This window comes from Heterocephalus glaber, unplaced genomic scaffold (genome assembly GCF_053883595.1).
Source record: "Heterocephalus glaber isolate CG9 unplaced genomic scaffold, H.glaber_assembly_v1.0 deba00001586, whole genome shotgun sequence".
Lineage (NCBI taxonomy): Eukaryota > Metazoa > Chordata > Mammalia > Rodentia > Bathyergidae > Heterocephalus > Heterocephalus glaber.
The window spans coordinates 4527707-4544897 of record NW_028258364.1 but is presented as its reverse complement, the minus strand read 5'-3'; the positions used below and the strand labels follow the sequence as shown (position 1 = coordinate 4544897).

At 36.5% G+C, this 17191-nt stretch overlaps 1 protein-coding gene and 1 pseudogene across 6 annotated transcripts in view; both read right to left on the bottom strand.

Annotated features, from left to right (window-relative positions):
* LOC110343973 (uncharacterized) overlaps nt 1–17191 on the bottom strand; it is a 228800-nt gene that overhangs the window by 123114 nt on the left and 88495 nt on the right. For all 6 annotated transcript variants that reach the window (XR_015443897.1, XR_015443893.1, XR_015443894.1 and 3 more), the window contains one exon: nt 9736–9869. The gene's annotated coding sequence lies outside the window, so the exon portion shown is untranslated. The remainder of the gene's footprint in view (nt 1–9735; nt 9870–17191) is intronic.
* LOC147823394 (YEATS domain-containing protein 4 pseudogene) lies at nt 9878–12746 on the bottom strand (annotated as a pseudogene).

Sequence of the window (17191 nt, the reverse complement as noted above, 5' to 3'; positions counted from 1 at the left end):
TCCCAGAAGCACATGGGATTTTCTCCAAAATAGGCCACATTCTAGCCCATAAAGCATGCTTAAGTAAATGCCAAAGAATCTAAATTTTTCCACACATATTAGACCATAGTGCAATGAAATAGAAATAAATGGCAAAAGAAACCACAGAAACTGTACAAACATGTGAAAATTACACAATACCCTCTTGAATAATCAATGGGTCAAAGATGAAATTAAGAAAGAAATTAGACAGTTCCTAGAATCAAATGATAATTCAGTACAACATACTAGAACCTATGGGAAACAGTAAGTCCTAAGAGGGAAGTTTATAGCAATGAAGATCCATTTCAGAAAAACAGAGCAAACTCAAATAAGTAACCTAATGGTGTCCCTCAATGTCCTAGAAAAACAAGAACAATTCAAACTCATAGCTACTACAAGGAAGGAAATCATAAAGATCAGAGCAGAAATTAATGAAATTGAGACAAAAAAAAATACAATGAATCAGTGTATCAAAGAGTTGGTCCTTTGAAAGATTAAACTATAGTCCCAGAAGATAAAAGTTGTAAATAATTTTATTGATCACTACAGGTACTTTTCAAGAAACTCATTAAATCAACATTACATTGTTCAACTGCTCCATATACAATATGAAATAATAGTTTGTTTTCCAAGACTGAATTTTCTCACTCACAGCCCTTGTTTTATTGTTTTTATCTACCTTACCCAACCATAATAACCGCTATATTGAAAATGTCACTTTAAACTAGACCCCAAACCCCATAAGAATCTCAATTTTGCTGTGCTTTCCTGAGGCAGTACTGAAGCACTTGCAAGATAGTCCTTTCCCTTAAAAGTGTAGGAGTATATCCAGCTTTATTACCAATGGGTTGTTTAGGTAATATTTTCAAGGAGTCAAAATTCAACAACCATTAGTATTCTACTACTTCTAATTTAGCAAATGCTAAAAAAAAAAAAAAGTAGCTACTGAAGGCATAGCCTTCATAAAGTTTGGAATAGAGCTGGGGAAACTTATCTGTTATCACTTCCATTGACAGCTGTTTCTTCCACTTCCATTTCTGTCACTTTGTGCAAAACAGCTGACCTCTTCAATCTCTCTGCTGTCTAATCAAGAAGGTTATGTTAATCACTTTCACATCACTGGGACAAAATATCTGACATTCACAACTTAAAAGAGGAGAGGTTTAATTTGGCTCATGGTGTAAAAGGATTCAGTCCATGGCCAGTTGGCCCTAAAGCAGAAACAGCATGGCAGAAGGGCATGATAGAAGAAAGCTGTTCATTCCATGGCAACCAGGAAACAGAAGGACAGAGAAAGGAGCCAGGAACACAAATACACCCTTCTTGATCACACTCCTAGTGACCCACTTCTTCAAAGGAGGACTTACCTCCTAACAGCACATTCAATTATGAACTAATGAGTGGATGAGTATAGCATCCTCATGATCTAATCATCTTCAAAATACGTAACACTTTTGAGAAACATTTTAGATCTAAACAATAACAGCGATTTTATTGCTGTTTATATTATTTGTTTTGTTTTGCACACTGGGAATTGAACACAGGGCCTTTGCACTGAGCTATATTCCCAGCACTTTTTTATTTTTTATTTTGAGACAGAGTTTCACTAAGTTACTAAGTTCCCCAGGCTTGGCTTGAACTTGTGATCCTCCTACATCACCCTGCCAGAGTGCTGAGAGCACAAGGGTCTGCCACCACACCCAGCTTACCCAGCTTAATCAAGGGTTTAAATATTATTTCACTCAAATCTTTTTCCATAATCACATAACACACACACATACACAATTGCTGAATAGATGTGGGAGACTGCTTTGATTAGGTCCTAATTCATATTTAATCTTACTTTCCTTTAAGTAAAATTTCATTTAATATAGAATATTGGATCTAAAATCTTGAATTTAAAAAACACATTCACTAGTAACATGGCTACCAAAGTCAACCAGGAGTACATAGCTATAGAGAAGATGATATCAGGAGAAAAAAATATATATATATATATATATATATATATATATATATTCTAGACTTACCATTTGAAGGTTGTTATGAGCGTCAATATATCTTAGATCCTTCTTAGCTATCTACCATGTATGACTTCCGTAATTATAAGTTCAAGGTTACAGAGTAGTTTTAATTACTATTTATTTACTATATAAACAGAATTCACCCATGATGGAATTATTTGCACTTTAGTATTACAATTAAAGTGATAAAGGCTTTTAATGAGTAAATGAGCAGGTGTGAGTACCTACTGAAACGCTCACCCCTAATTTTGAAGGAAAAATAAGGAAATCAGTGTTATAGTAGATCAAATTAAAACCCCACATCTTGTCCCAGCAAGAGAGAGAATAGGAGAATGTCCTACAAAAAACAGAACATCTCTTTACTTGTTGATGGTTATTCATTGCCACTTGCCTTTTACCTTCTAAATATCTGAAAAAAATATATGACAAAAGAAGTACAGTGAATAGAGTGAGTAGAGCATATATAACTAATACCCATTGGTATCTTCAAAGCTCTAGCTTAAATGATGTCCTCATACATTACTATCAACTATTTTATAATTGTACTCTACTCACAAATTGCCTGCAAAACGTACAGACAAAAATGGAAAATAAAACAAAATCATCTTTGAAAACAGCTGTCATTCTACATTCAAAAGGTAATTCTTTCATTTACAGTTTTCCTTTTCAAAATGCTTACTTTTCCAACTTTTCCAAGCTCTATCCCAAAATGCCTAAAGAAAATTAGTCATCAGCCCATTAATAAAATAATTAATGAAAATTATTTTATTTGACTTCTAGGATACCAAGACCTATTATATCTTTCAATAAATTTACCTTAATTTCTCACTGTTTGAGGTTATTAATGTAACTTATCCTTGTTTTGTTTTTTTTGCAGGTCCAAAAACTACCTGTATTGAATAATTACAATTGACCTCATCATATACAAGAGGTAGAATGGGGGCAGATAAGAATTTGAAAAAATCAAGGAGACTTGCAGATCAGTGCGCCACAGCTCCCAGGCAGAAGGAGGCTTCTGGGTAGCTATGCCACAGCTCCGAGCCCAGAGGAGACCTCCAGATAGGCATACCATGGCTCCCAGGTAGGAGGAGGCTTCCGGGTAGGTGTGCTGTGGTTCCCAGCACAGAGAAGGTGAGCCATGAAGGCACCAGGAACACACACCCACTCTACCCCTCACCATGTCGAAATGAGAAGACAGGTAAACAAGCTACAGAACCAGACTTCCAGATCACCTACATCAACCCCAAAAGGAAATGAGATGGAACACACTGATACTCAACCTCCTGGACTCCCTGAACTAGCAACGAAAGAGGATCTGGAAAAAATGAAATCAGAAAGAATTTCTCACATAACAGCAAAGATTGGCCCATAGTGCAAGACATGATTAATAAATCTAGAGAGGATACAGATAAAAAATAGAGGAGCAGAGGAACATGATGCAATCCCAACATAGGAAATAAATTGAATCCATAAAACAGATGCAAACAGATTTCCAGGAGATTAAAAACTCCATTGAAAGTCTATGCAGCAGAATGAGCCAATGTGAAGACAGGATTACAGATATAGAAGATAAGATTGCAATTAGTGACCAGGAAAAGAAAAAATTCTTTAAAATTTTAAGGGACCACAAGAAATTGATCCAGCAGCTGCTAGATGATGCAAAGAAAAATAACATAAGACTGATTGGAGTCAATGAAGAAACAGGAGAGAGTGCAGATGACATATAAAAAACTGTTTATGGAAGTGATGGCAGAAAACTTCCCAAAAACTTCCAGGGGAAAAGAATTTGACATACAGATAACCAAGGCATATAGGACTCCAACTAGCCTTGATCAGAAAAATCTACACATAGGCATATAATTGTTAAGATTCAAGAAACCCAACAGAAGAACAAATTTCTACAAGTAGTTAGAGAAAAGAAACAAAGCACATACAAAGGAAAGCCCATCAGAATCACATCAGACTTCTCAGTGCAAACCCTCAAGGCAAGAAGAGATTGAAGTGATGTGTTTCAAGCCCTAAAGGAAAACAACCTCCAACTCAGATAGATGTACCCTGCAAAACTATCTTTCAAAATTAATGGAGAAATAAGATACTTTCATGACAAAGAACACCTTAGGAACTTCATGATTACCAAACCAGCACTCCAAAAAATTTTAGACAAAATCCTAAGAAAAGACAACAAGGATTACAACACCAGGAAGCCCAGCAGAATGAATCCACTGGGCACAACAAGAAATTAAAAGCAAAGGGGGAGGATCAAACAAAAAGAAAAAGTCATGACAAGGATAACTCAATACATAACAATTATAACCATCAATGTTAATGGTCTCAACTCACCAGTCAAAAGAAATAGACTGGCAGAATGGGTCAAGAAGCAAGATCCAACAATATGCTGCATTCAAGAAACACACTTCATTCTAAAAGAAACTCATACACTGAAAGTTAAGGGTTGAAAACAATACTCCATGTGACAGGAACTCAAAAAAAAGCAGAAATAGCTATGCTCTTTGCAGATCAAGTGGATTTCAAACCAACACTGATTAAGAGAGATATAGAAGAGGGCCAGGGATTTAGCTCAGTGGTTCTGGTGCCTGCCTTGCAAGCACAAGGTCCCAAGTTCGATCCCCGGTACCAAAAACAAAAAAAAGAGAGAGAGAGACATAGAAAGACACTACATTCTGGTAAAAGGAACAATCCAAGAGGAAGAGATGATAATCATAAATATCTATGCACCAAACACTAGTGCACACAACTATATAAAACAAATAGTAATGGACATGAAAAACCATATAAGCAATAACACAATAGTAGTGGGGGACTTCAATATCCCATTGTCACAAAAAGATAGATCAACTAGACAAAAAACAAGCAATGAAATACTACAACTCAATCAAACTATTGAAGATATGAACCTAACAGATGTTTACAGAGTGTTTCACCTCACAAAATCAGAATACACATTCTTTTTGGCTACACATGGGCCCTTCATCAAAATAGACCACATACTTGCTCATAGAACATATTTAGGTAAGTGCAAAGGTCTTAAAGATATCCCCTGCATATTATCAGACCATAGTGTGATGAAATTGGAGATCAATACCAAAAGAAACCAAAAGAATCTCATAAAAACATGAAAATTGAACAACACACTTCTGAATAACCAATGAATGGGTCACAGAGGAAATTAAAGAAGAAATCAGACAGTTCCTACAATTAAATGACAATGCCAATACAACATATCGGAATCTATGGGACACAATGAAAGCAGTCTTAAGAGGGAAATTCATAGCAGTAAATATGCATATTAGGAAAACAGGGCATGCCCAATTAAAGAACCTGATGCTGAACCTCAAGCTTCTAGAATGAGAAGAGCAGGACAAACCCAAAGCTCATACAAGGGAGGAAATTATAAAGGTGAGGGCAGAAATCAATGCAATGGAGACTAAGAAAACAATACAAAAAAATCAATGAAGCCAAGAGTTGGTTCTTCGAAAGAATCAACAAAATTGACAAACCCTTAGCCAACCTTATCAGAAAAAGGAAAGAAAAGGCCCAAATCCATGCAATTAGGAATGAAAAGGGTGAATTTACAATAGATCCAGCACAAATCCAGAGAATCATCAATACCTACTTCCAGAACCTATATGACAATAAGATGCAAAACACAGAAGAAATGGACAGATTCCTAGACACGTATGAATTACCAAAGTTGAACAAAGAAGAAATAAAAATTCTAAACAGCCCAATATCAATCAATGAAATTGAAAATGTAATTAAAAACTTACCAACCAAGAAAAGCCTGGGTCCTGTTGGCTTCACCGCTGTATCCTATAAGACATTTAGAGAGGAACTACTGCCACTACTGCTTAAACTCTTCAATGAAATTGAAAGGGAAGCAACACTCCAAAAATCATTCCTGGAAACAAACTTCACCTTGATCCCCAAAGCAGAGAAAGACGCAATCAAAAAAGAGAACTATAGGCCAATCTCACTAATGAACATACATGTAAAAATCCTTAATATGATACTGGCAAATAGAATGCAGAAGATCATCAAGAAGATCATACACCCTGACCAAGTGGGATTCATCCCAGGGATTCAGGGATGGTGCAACATATGCAAATCAATCAATGTAATACACTATATCAATAGAGCCAGGAACAAAAACCATATGATCATCTCAATAGATGCAGAAAAAGCATTTGGCAAAATCCAACATGCATTTATGATAAAAACCCTACAAAAAATCAGAATAGAGGGTCTCTACCTCAATCTGATAAAAGCCATCTATGAAAAACCAACAGTATCTAAGAGAATGATACAAAAAAATCAATGAAGCCAAGAGTTGGTTCTTCGAAAGAATCAACAAAATTGACAAACCCTTAGCCAATCTTATGAGAAAAAGGAAAGAAAAGGCCCAAATCTATGCAATTAAGAATGAAAAGGGTGAAATTACAACAGACCCAGCAGAAATCCAGAGGATCATCAATACCTACTTCAAGAACCTATACGCCAATAGATGGACAACACAGAAGAAATGGACAGATTCCTAGATACATATGAATTACCAAAGTTGAACAAAGAAGACCTAAAAATTCTAAACAACCCAATATCAAATGATGAAATTGAAAATGCTATTAAAACTTATCAACTAAGAAAAGCCCAGGCCCTGATGGCTTCACTGCTGAATTCTACAAGACATTTAGAGAGGAACTGCTGCCACTACTGTTCAAACTCTTCCATGAAATTGAAAGGGAAGCAATACTCCCAAATTCATTCCTGGAAGCAAGCATCACCTTGATCTGCAAAGCAGAGAAAGACCCAACCAAAAAGGAGAACTATAGGCCAATCTCACCAATGATCATAGATATAAAAATCCTTAATAAGATCCTGGCAAATAGAATGCAGAAGATCATCAAGAAGATCATACACCCTGATCAAGTGGGATTCATCCCAGGGATGCAGGGATGGTTCAATATACGCAAACCAATCAATGTAATACACTACATCAATAGAGCCAAGGACAAAAACCATATGATTATCTCCATAGACGCAGAAAAAGCATTTGACAAAATCCAACATGCATTTATGATAAAAACCCTACAAAACATTGGAATAGATGGTCTCTACCTCAAACTGATAGAAGCCATCTATGAAAAACCAACAGCCAATATCATACTAAATGGTCAAAAACTGAAATCCTTCACACTAAAATCAGGAACAAGACAAGGACGTCCACTATCACCACTCTTGTTCAATATAGTTCTGGAAACATTAGCCACAGCAATTAGACAAGAGAAAGAAATAAAAGGAATAAAGATAGGAAATGAAGAAGTCAAATTGTCATTATTTGCAGATGACATGATACTCTATATAGAAGACCCCAAGAACTCCACCAAAAGTCTTCTAGACTTAATAACCAAATTCAGTCAAGTAGCTGGTTACAAGGTCAACACACAAAAATCAACAGCTTTCCTCTACATGAATGACAGACTCACTGAGAGAGAAATAGGGCAAATAATTCCTTTCACAATAGCATCCGAAAAACTGAAATACCTAGGAATCAACCTAACAAAAGAAATCAAAGACCTCTTCTCTGAAAACTGTAGCACTCTGAAAAGAGAGATTGAAGATGATATCAGAAAATGGCCAGACATCCCCTGCTCCTGGGTAGGAAGGATTAATATAGTGAAAATGGCCATACTTCCAAAACTGCTATATAGATTTAATGCAATTCCAATTGAGAACCCAACAACATATTTCATGGACCTTGAGAAAACAACCCAAAAATTCATTTGGAACAAGAAGAGACCCAGAATAGCACAAGCAATTCTAGGTAACAGAGACATGCCAGGGGGTATCACAATGGCCAACCTGCAACTATACTACAAAGCTACTATGATAAAAACAGCATAGTACTGGCAAAGAAACAGACCTGAGGACCAGTAGAACAGATTAGAAGATGCACAAATTACTCCAGACACACTCAGCCACCTCATCTTTGACAAAGGAGCTAAACACCCTCACTGGAGGACAGATAGCCTCTTTAATAAATGATGCTGGAGAAATTGAGTTTCAACTTGCCAATGACTAAAACTAGACCTATATCTCTCACCATGCACTAATCTAAAATCAAAATGGATTAAAGATCTAAATATAAAAACAGAAACTCTGAACCAGCTAGAACACAGGTTAGGTAGAACTCTTCAAGACATTGGGGTAGGAAAAGACTTTATGAACAAAACCTCAGTTGCCCGTGAACTAGCACAAACAATCAACAAGTGGGATCTCTTTTTACTAAAAAGGTTCTGCACAGCAAGAGAAACCACCAGCAGTGTGAAGAGACAACCCACAATGTGGGAAAAAATTTTCACCAGCGGTCCCTCAGACAAAGGTCTACTATCTCAAATCTATAAAGAACTTAAAAGATCAGACCTTCCAAATTTAAAGACCCAATCCAAAAATGGGCATCTGAAATGAACAGACATTTCTCACACAAAGAAGTAGACATGGCAAATAAACATATGAAAACATGTTTAACGTCACTGGTCATTTGAGAGATGCAAATGAAAACGACGCTGAGATTCCACTTCACTCCAGAAAGAATGGCTGCTATCATGAAATCAACCAACAACAAATGCTGGCAGGGCTGTGGGGAAAGAGGAACCCTGCTCCACTGCTGGTGGGAGTGTAGACTGGTGCAACCACTGTGGAAATCAGTATGGAGACACCTCAAAGAACTAAGACTGGAAGTCACATTTGACCCAGCTATTCCCCTGCTGGGGATCTTCCCCAAAGAATTAAAAGAATCATACCACAGTGATATATGTGCACCCATGTTCATAGCAGCACAGTTTGTAATAGCTAAAACTGGAAACAGCCCAAATGCCCACCAATTGGAGACTGGATAAAGAAAATGTGATTTTTTTAATGAAATGGAGTACTACTCAGCCATAAAAAATGAGAAATTAGAGACATTTATTGCCAAATGGATGCACATTGAGGCAATACTCTTAAGTGAAATAAACAGGACACACAAGTGTAAATACTGAATAGTTTCTCTAGTGTGAGAAACTGAAAGTGGAAATAAGGACTAAAAGGTATAATAGATAATGTGAAATAGGAAGAAAAGGGGCAAAGGGGAGGGGGAAGTGGGAGGGGTAGAGGAAAGGAAAGAAATGAATGGAATTAATATGAGAAAATGAAAAATGGAAACAAAGTCTTTGTAAATAGGGAAGGATGGAGGCGTTGAAGGGAGGGCAGGGGAAGGGGGAAAAAATAAGAACCAAGAGAGTATGTAAAGGTGCATATCTCCAATGATGAATGTCATTATGTTGTACACCTAAAATGTACCAATAAAAGGATAAAAAAAAGAATTTGAAAAAATCAAATACACATGCTTAGAATCTTATCATTAATTCTAACTACTACAGAAATACAAAATTTGTACAGGTTATTTATTTATAATGACATTTTGATGCTTCCCAAAAGGAAAATAAGCTACTCATATACTCCAATAAAAAATTTTTAAAACTGTCCTTAACACTACAGAATTTTCCTAAAATGGATTGCTAAAAATGCCTACACAGCATCCGTTCTTGTTACACATATATTTTTCATTAAATATTGTTTGAATAGAATATTTTGGTTCTGTTCTTAGAAATCCATGGTTGACAACTATACATACAGTTCCTCTAAGAAACATCATAGCATCTGTATTATGTTCACTTCTCCATAAATGAAGTCGAGGGCTGGGGATTTAGCTCAGTGGTTTAGCCGCGTGCTGCGCAAGCGCAAGGACCAGAGTTCGATCCCCGGTACCTAAAAAAAAAAAACATAAATGAAATCCACCTTATTAGCACACCACCAAGTTCTCTTCCGAGCTGTTTATATGTCCTTTTTCTGAACATCTTCTTCAAATTTCCTGATTTCATTTTTTAAAAACTTTATAGTTTCACGATTTGCTTTTAGTCTCTCTTTAAGCTCTGCAATTTCAAAGCTTGTTGTTGTTTTTTCTCTGCATTTTCTAATTTTTCTCTGGTTTTCACTCCAAGTTCTGCAAATTCTGTTTTGGGCTTATAGGCTCCTAATGTTAGCTGAGGAGGTGTTGTTAATAATTGTTGCATCTTTGCCATTGAGTCTTGAAATATCATTTCATCATAGAACTCTGAAACAACTATCTTTTTTCCCAACATTGCATTGCTGTCTGATTGGAACAGCTTTAACAAATGATATAGGGTTACAGGTCTTGCATTAGGGTCAATGAAAAATATTTTGATAATTATTTCAAATTCATCCCATCTTGTTTCAGTAATTTCATATGGGGGTTTAGTAACAACTCAAAGTATTGCCATAACTTTCATGTAATTTAAACTGGATTTTTTCACATATGCTGACATATCCTCATTTCTATATGTTTTTACATATACTGTCCACTAATGGGTGTGCCTCTTCTTTTCTTTTCTTTCCAAAATATTGAGCAACATTACCATAAACTATTGGTTTAATGATATTAACCCCCTTCACTCTCCCGCCAGAGTCAGGACCAGATTCGGCCATTCTCTTGAACATACTGTCCCACGGAAGAAACCGGTGGATTTCTGGTCAAAAGAGGACAAGTCACTGGGGTTTTTCAGTGCTAAGTAACAGCCAAGTCCCCCTGGCTAGTGGCAATACGGCTGGGGGGCAGGATACAGAGTGGAAAGAGGAAGCAAACTTAGTCTCGTTTTTAATGTTTTTCTAATATATACATCAACCTAGTAAATAATCCAAGATTATGGAGAAAAGTAATACATGTGTTGATTCTGCTGCTGTAATTACAATTTACAGCTTCCCACAATCTAAATATAACTAGATAGATAAATTTTTTTAAAATAAGTATTTATGAGGAAGGAGGAAATAGAGTTTAGGAGGGAGAGAAAGAGGCCAAAAACTTCTTGCTTTGTTTTTGTTTTTGTTTTTCAAAATAGGGTTTTTGCTATACTCCAAGCTTTCCTCAAACTTGCTATGTAGCCCACCCAAGGTGGCCTTGGGTCCACAGTCTTTCTCCTGCCTCAGCTTCCCAAATGAAGGAATTACAGGCATGCACCACCATGCCTTGCATGAGACTTATTTAAATAAAACTCATTTAGTAGATTGGACTCTGAAACCACCTAAAGATTTTACGTAATTATAAAATGAAACTACATTTAGGAGAAGAAATCTCTAAAAATGAAACAAATACAAACGTGTACTCAGTTTGTGATAAAAGTGCACAGGGAAGATCTATTTCAAATAACTCTAAAACACAATGGTGTAGCATCAGTCAGGTGGACACCAAGGATAAAAAAATGATGCAAAATCAAAACAAAAACCTTGTACTTTTTTCAATACTCATTTTTTTCTGGCACTGTTAGCATTGTTATTCCAAAGTGTGTACTTGTGTCTGTGTGTATGTCTGTGTCTTTGTTGTGCAACAAAGGAAATAACTGACTATATCGGTGTCTTTTAACTTGGTGTTGTAGCACATTCCTATATTCCCAGCTACTCAGGAGACTAAGGCAGGAAGACCACTTGTGCCCAGGATTTAGGGGCCAGTCTAGGCAACATAGTGAGACCCCATCTTTAAAAATATAATGTGTTTCACATGTATTGGTGTCATTGAGCAACTGTATTTTCAATATGAAAAGAAAAATCTAAAATCAAAGGCAATATTATTGCTTTTGTTTTCTATTGCATGCATCAGGATGAATGTATAATGTAGCTAATCTTTTTTATCTGCATTTCCAGCTCTATTTTTTAAAAGCTATAAATAATAATCAATCCAAAAGAAATGATTACTCTATGTGCTCACATTTTATGTTCTTAAGACACTAGGGGTTGAAGGGAGGGCAGGGGAATGGGGAAAAAAATAAGAATCAAGATATATTATGTAAAGGTACAAATCTCCAATGATGAATGTCATTATATTGTATACCTAAAATGTACCAATAAACTTAATTTCTTAAAAAATGACACTATTAAACAAAACCAGAATTTCTTGGAAAATGGCTAGTCCAGATATGAGGCAGGAACTATGTAAGACATCCCTGAAACACCTTATCAGAAATGAGGACACTGCCAAAGACTCTTAGAATCATATCCTGGACTCAGGACTTAGTTGAATAAACTCTTTCTAGCCAAGGATGGATCAATTTGAGTGCCAAAAAGAATAACTCAATGACATAGATCATGACTTCATAATAATAAATTTTCAGGGGTCACCTTTGGAGAAGGCAACAGAATCAACTCATTATTTTGACAACTGATAAGGACAGAGAAATAATTAAGCAATTTTTCTGCCCCTTTTCACCTTGGTACTGGAAATTGGACTCGGGGAGCAAGCACTGAGCAACATCTCTACTTCTTTCTGCATTTCATTTTGAGACTAGATCTCACTAAATTGTCCAGTCTAGCCTAGAACTTGTGATGCTCCTGCCTCAGCCTTCTGAGAAGATGAGATTATAGGTGTGGGACACTGAGCCCCACTTTCTGCCTTTCTGGTATGAACTGAACCTCATGGTAGTTGATAAAGGAAAGTTTCTCTTTAGAAAACATTCCAACTACTATTTGTGAGTAACATAAGTTAGCCTGAGCAAGTTAGTGAGACCCTGTCTCAAAGTAAAAAAATAGAAGGGGCTAGGGATGTAGATCAGTGGTAGAGTGTCCTTGCATCCAATTCCCCAGTACAGGAAGGAAGGAAGGAAGGGAGGGAGGGAGGGAGGGAGGGAGAGGAGGGGGAGAGGAAGGAAAAATACTCCAATTAACAAATAAAGACAAATAATAGAATAATAGCACTGTCATTTTTCAACTTTTCAAGAAGTAATGAGTCGAGAGCCGAAATCTCCAACAGGATAGCCACTAGTCACACATGACTACTTACGTATAAATAACCTTTTTATTAAGAAGTCAGTTTCTAGGTCACTCTGGCCACATTTCAAATGCTTGGCAGCCACCTGTAGCTGCTGGCTCCTATATTAGATACAGAGATACAGAACATTTCCATCACCATGGAAATTCCTGTTAGCGCTGCTCTGAAGAGTCTGCTGTGGACAACAGACCTCGACTCCTGCCAAATACTGAGTGGTGAAAGTACGCAACTGCTCCTTGCCAAAAGAAAAAAAACTGAATAACATTAAGCCTCTTGATCTAACTACCAATATACAGGAAATACAGAGGACAGAGGAATGTGTGTCACACCATGGGAATCCAGTGAGCAAATTCTAGGTTGTGGTACAGTATACAAAACACTTTTCAGAATGGTAACAATGCAATTTTGTCAACAAGAATATTGCAAGAAAAAAACTGATAGAGGAAAGACCCTGTAAGTTCCATAGATTTAAGAAACAATCAATTACAATCCATAGTCTTTACTAAAAGCCTGCTTCAAACAAACTGTAAAATAAATAATTACACATTTTAAAAACAATTGTGGAAAATCAAATGCCAATTAGGTAAGTGCTGTTAAGAAACTACTGTTACACTAGCCCAGGCATAATGATGTTCTGAGGATATTTTAAGTGGTCTAACCTTTTAGGCACACACCGAAATACTTAGAGATGAAATGATACCGTGTTTGGGCTTTGTTTCACAATGATCTGGATACAGAACCCTGCTGAAGTAATAAATGAAACAAGATTTGTTGGCCATGACAACTTTGTCGAAGTTGGCTAATGGGCACATGCAAGTTCATTATATTATTCTATTTTGGGTTATGTTTAAATTTTTCTGTAATAAAAATTTATAAAAACTTACACTGCATCAACCACTTATTACCCATTGCCATGTAAGTCTTACTATGGGAGATGATCTAACAGTACTTGACCATTTCTCATCTGCGATGAAACAATTTATACTTCAAATCTTGGTAAATTTTATTGCAACACAAATATCCACTATAGGATCCTTAACTTTATATAATTTTTTCCAGGTAACTATTTAAAATCTTCATCTTGCTGAGAACATTCCTCAGTTAAAGTAGGAAAGAGAAAAGGTCAGTTATAACTCTTAATATGACACCAGTAGGGGGAGATAGATGCTGAATTTCCTTTGGGAAATTTTTTTTTTTCAAGAAATAATCTATGTTTAATCTGACAGTCTGTGTGATTTTGAGGGAAGGACATCCTCTTGTCACATTTTCCAGAAGAAATGTCTCTACATCCTCAGTTCTTCAGCCTTTTATTTTTAAGAAAGGAATTCTTTGCACTGAATCATTACAATCTACTTTCCAATCTAAATACATGTGCAAATTACAATAACACCATCTAAATTGTCCTTCTGTTGCTGTCTCATCATATCTTCTTGATAGACTTTCTAGACATTAGTCAAGTATTAAAAAATAAGTAATTTCTTACTCTCCCATGTATTATTCTCATTTAACATTTGGGTTAGGCTAGTACTATTCTAAATAATCCCACTCATTTATACAACTAATTTTTGAATAATATAAAAGGGCACTGCAGTCAGTGCTAGACTAATTATGAAGCAAAAGAATTAGTTTCCGCCACCTGCCTCACAAGCACAAGGTCCCAAGTTCAATCCCCAGTACCAAAAAAAAAAAAAAAAAGAATTAGTTTCTGCTTTCAAGTAGCTTACATAGCATAAAGTAAAATAATAAAGTGATCAGGGATATGATATCTGGTCATGTAGGAGTCCACAGAAACTAACACATCTTAGAGAAAAACTTCCTGAGGGGAATATATGTATTTATAAATTTAGTTGATCAACATAAACTTATAGCTATTTCAACAAATACATACTGAGCACTGTCCTCTTGATTCAAATTGCCATAAATTCTTTCTCAGGATGTACCATATTTGATGGAATGTGCCTACCTGTAATAATAAACAGATCTAAATATTTTTTTCATATTGTAACAAGAGTATTTTCAATATAAATTTCTCTTCCATTGGAAAACCCCAACAATATCTAAATATTACTTCAGTGTATTTTGTAATAAATTTTAAACATATTAAGCTATATTCTTATGTGGAACTAAATAGATACTACTTACACCTTCTCTTTCTTTAATGTTTGTACAATTTCTTATTCTCTTTAATTAATTCATTTACAATATTCATGTTGTGAAGACCATAACTCCACAGAAAAGACTTCTCTATCATTGTTCTCCCTTGTCCCTGTAACTAGCTCTGCTTACACTGTCCACTCAGGTCAATAAGGGGAAGTTTTCCCTTCCAGGAATTTCATCTCTTGAATTACTGCTGCTTTCCAATCTGTGCAGGTATTAGCCCCTCCTCCAACCCAACCACAGCCAAGACCTGCAGCTAGCTACACATAGACCACACCTTCCTAATTTGAGAAAACTTGAGTTGGAGAATAGTACCTACTTGGGAATAGTATTGGGTATTTAACAAGCTACACAAGAGGCTTTCTTGTGCTACTTTTATTTTATATCCCAAGAAAAGTTTCTTTTTTGGCATTGACCTAGTCTCACTGCCCTCCTTCCTAAGTCTAGGCTGCTGAGACTCCAGGGTAAGGGATTCTCACCCATTTGATCCCAAGCCTTCTACTTCAAATCAAAAGGCATCTCCATAGCTCACCACCACCTCAACCTGTAGTTCCCTGGGCTGTCTTCCCAATAAGTCCTTGACTAACTTTTACTTTGCCCTGTGTTGAGGTTTCCTTTCTTCAAGTCCTTTCCAAATTCCATTTCCCCCAGGGTCCCCTTTCTGTTCTCTGTTTATATTCCACATGCATTCTTGAGGTGCACTGGAACGTGATTGTCTCTCAAGTTCAAGCTTCTTCCTCTCAAAATTCCTCCAAGGTGTCCGCCACTTTCTCAAGATTCTTTTCTCTGCTCCACTTCACTCCAGAAAGAATGGCTGCTATCATGAAATGAACCAATAACAAATGCTGGTGGGGCTGTGGGGAAAGAGGAACCCTGCTCCACTGCTGGTGGGAGTGTAGACTGGTGCAACCACTGTGGAAATCAGTATGGAGATACCTCAAAGAACTAGGACTGGAAGTCCCATTTGAACCCACTATTCCACTGCTGGGGATCTTCCCCAAAGAATTAAAAGAATCATACCACAGTGATATATGTGCACCCATGTTCATAGCAGCACAGTTTGTAACAGCTAAAACTTGAAAACAGCCCAAATGCCCATCAACTGGAGACTGGATAAAGAAAATGTGTTTTTTTATAAAATGGAGTACTACTCAGCCATAAAAAATGAGAAATTAGAGACATTTATAGCTAAGTGGATACACATTGAAGCAATACTCTTAAGTGAAATAAATAGGACACACGTGTAAATACCAAATAGTTTCTCTGGTGTGAGAAACTGAAAGTGTAAATAAGGATGAAATGTATAATAGGTAATGTGAAATAGGAAGAAAAGGGGCAAAGGGGAAGGAAGTGGGAGGGATAGGGGAAAGGATAGAAGGGAATGGGATTAATATGAGAAAATGGAAAAATAGGAACAAAATCTTTGTAAATAGGGAGGACTGGAGGAGTTGAAGGGAGGGCTGGGCAAGGTTGAAAAATAAGAACCAAGAGAGACTATGTAAAGGTGCAAATTTCCAATGATGAATGTCATTATATTGTATACCTAAAATGTACCAATGATTAGAATGAATAATCGATAATGTAAAATAGGAAGAAAAGGTCCAAAGGGGTAGGGGTAGTGGGAGGCACAGGGGAAAGGAAAGAAGGGAAAGGAAAAAATGATGAGAAATGGAAAAAATGGAAATAAAGTCTTTATAAATAGGGAAGGGTGGAGGGCGTGAAGGGAGGGCTAGGAACGGGGAAAAAATAAGAACCAAGATGCATTATATAAAGGTACAATTCCCAATGAGAAATGTAATTGTGTTGTATACCTACAATGTACCAATAAAAGAATTTAATACAAAAAAAAAAAAAAAGATTCTTTTCTCTGAACTCTTGCCTGACCTAGAGGTCACCATCTCTGATGGTCTGTTCTCATACTTAAGTTCCCAACTGCTGCTTTTTTTTCAGAAATCCATCAGCCACCTGAGGACACAATTTAAAGGTGAATGATTCTCCCTCCAAAAGACAATGCTCTTCACCTTGCCCTTTATTTTATTCTGGCACTGGCCAAATTCAGTGTGTCTGATGGGATCCCACATGCACAATTCTTTCAAGT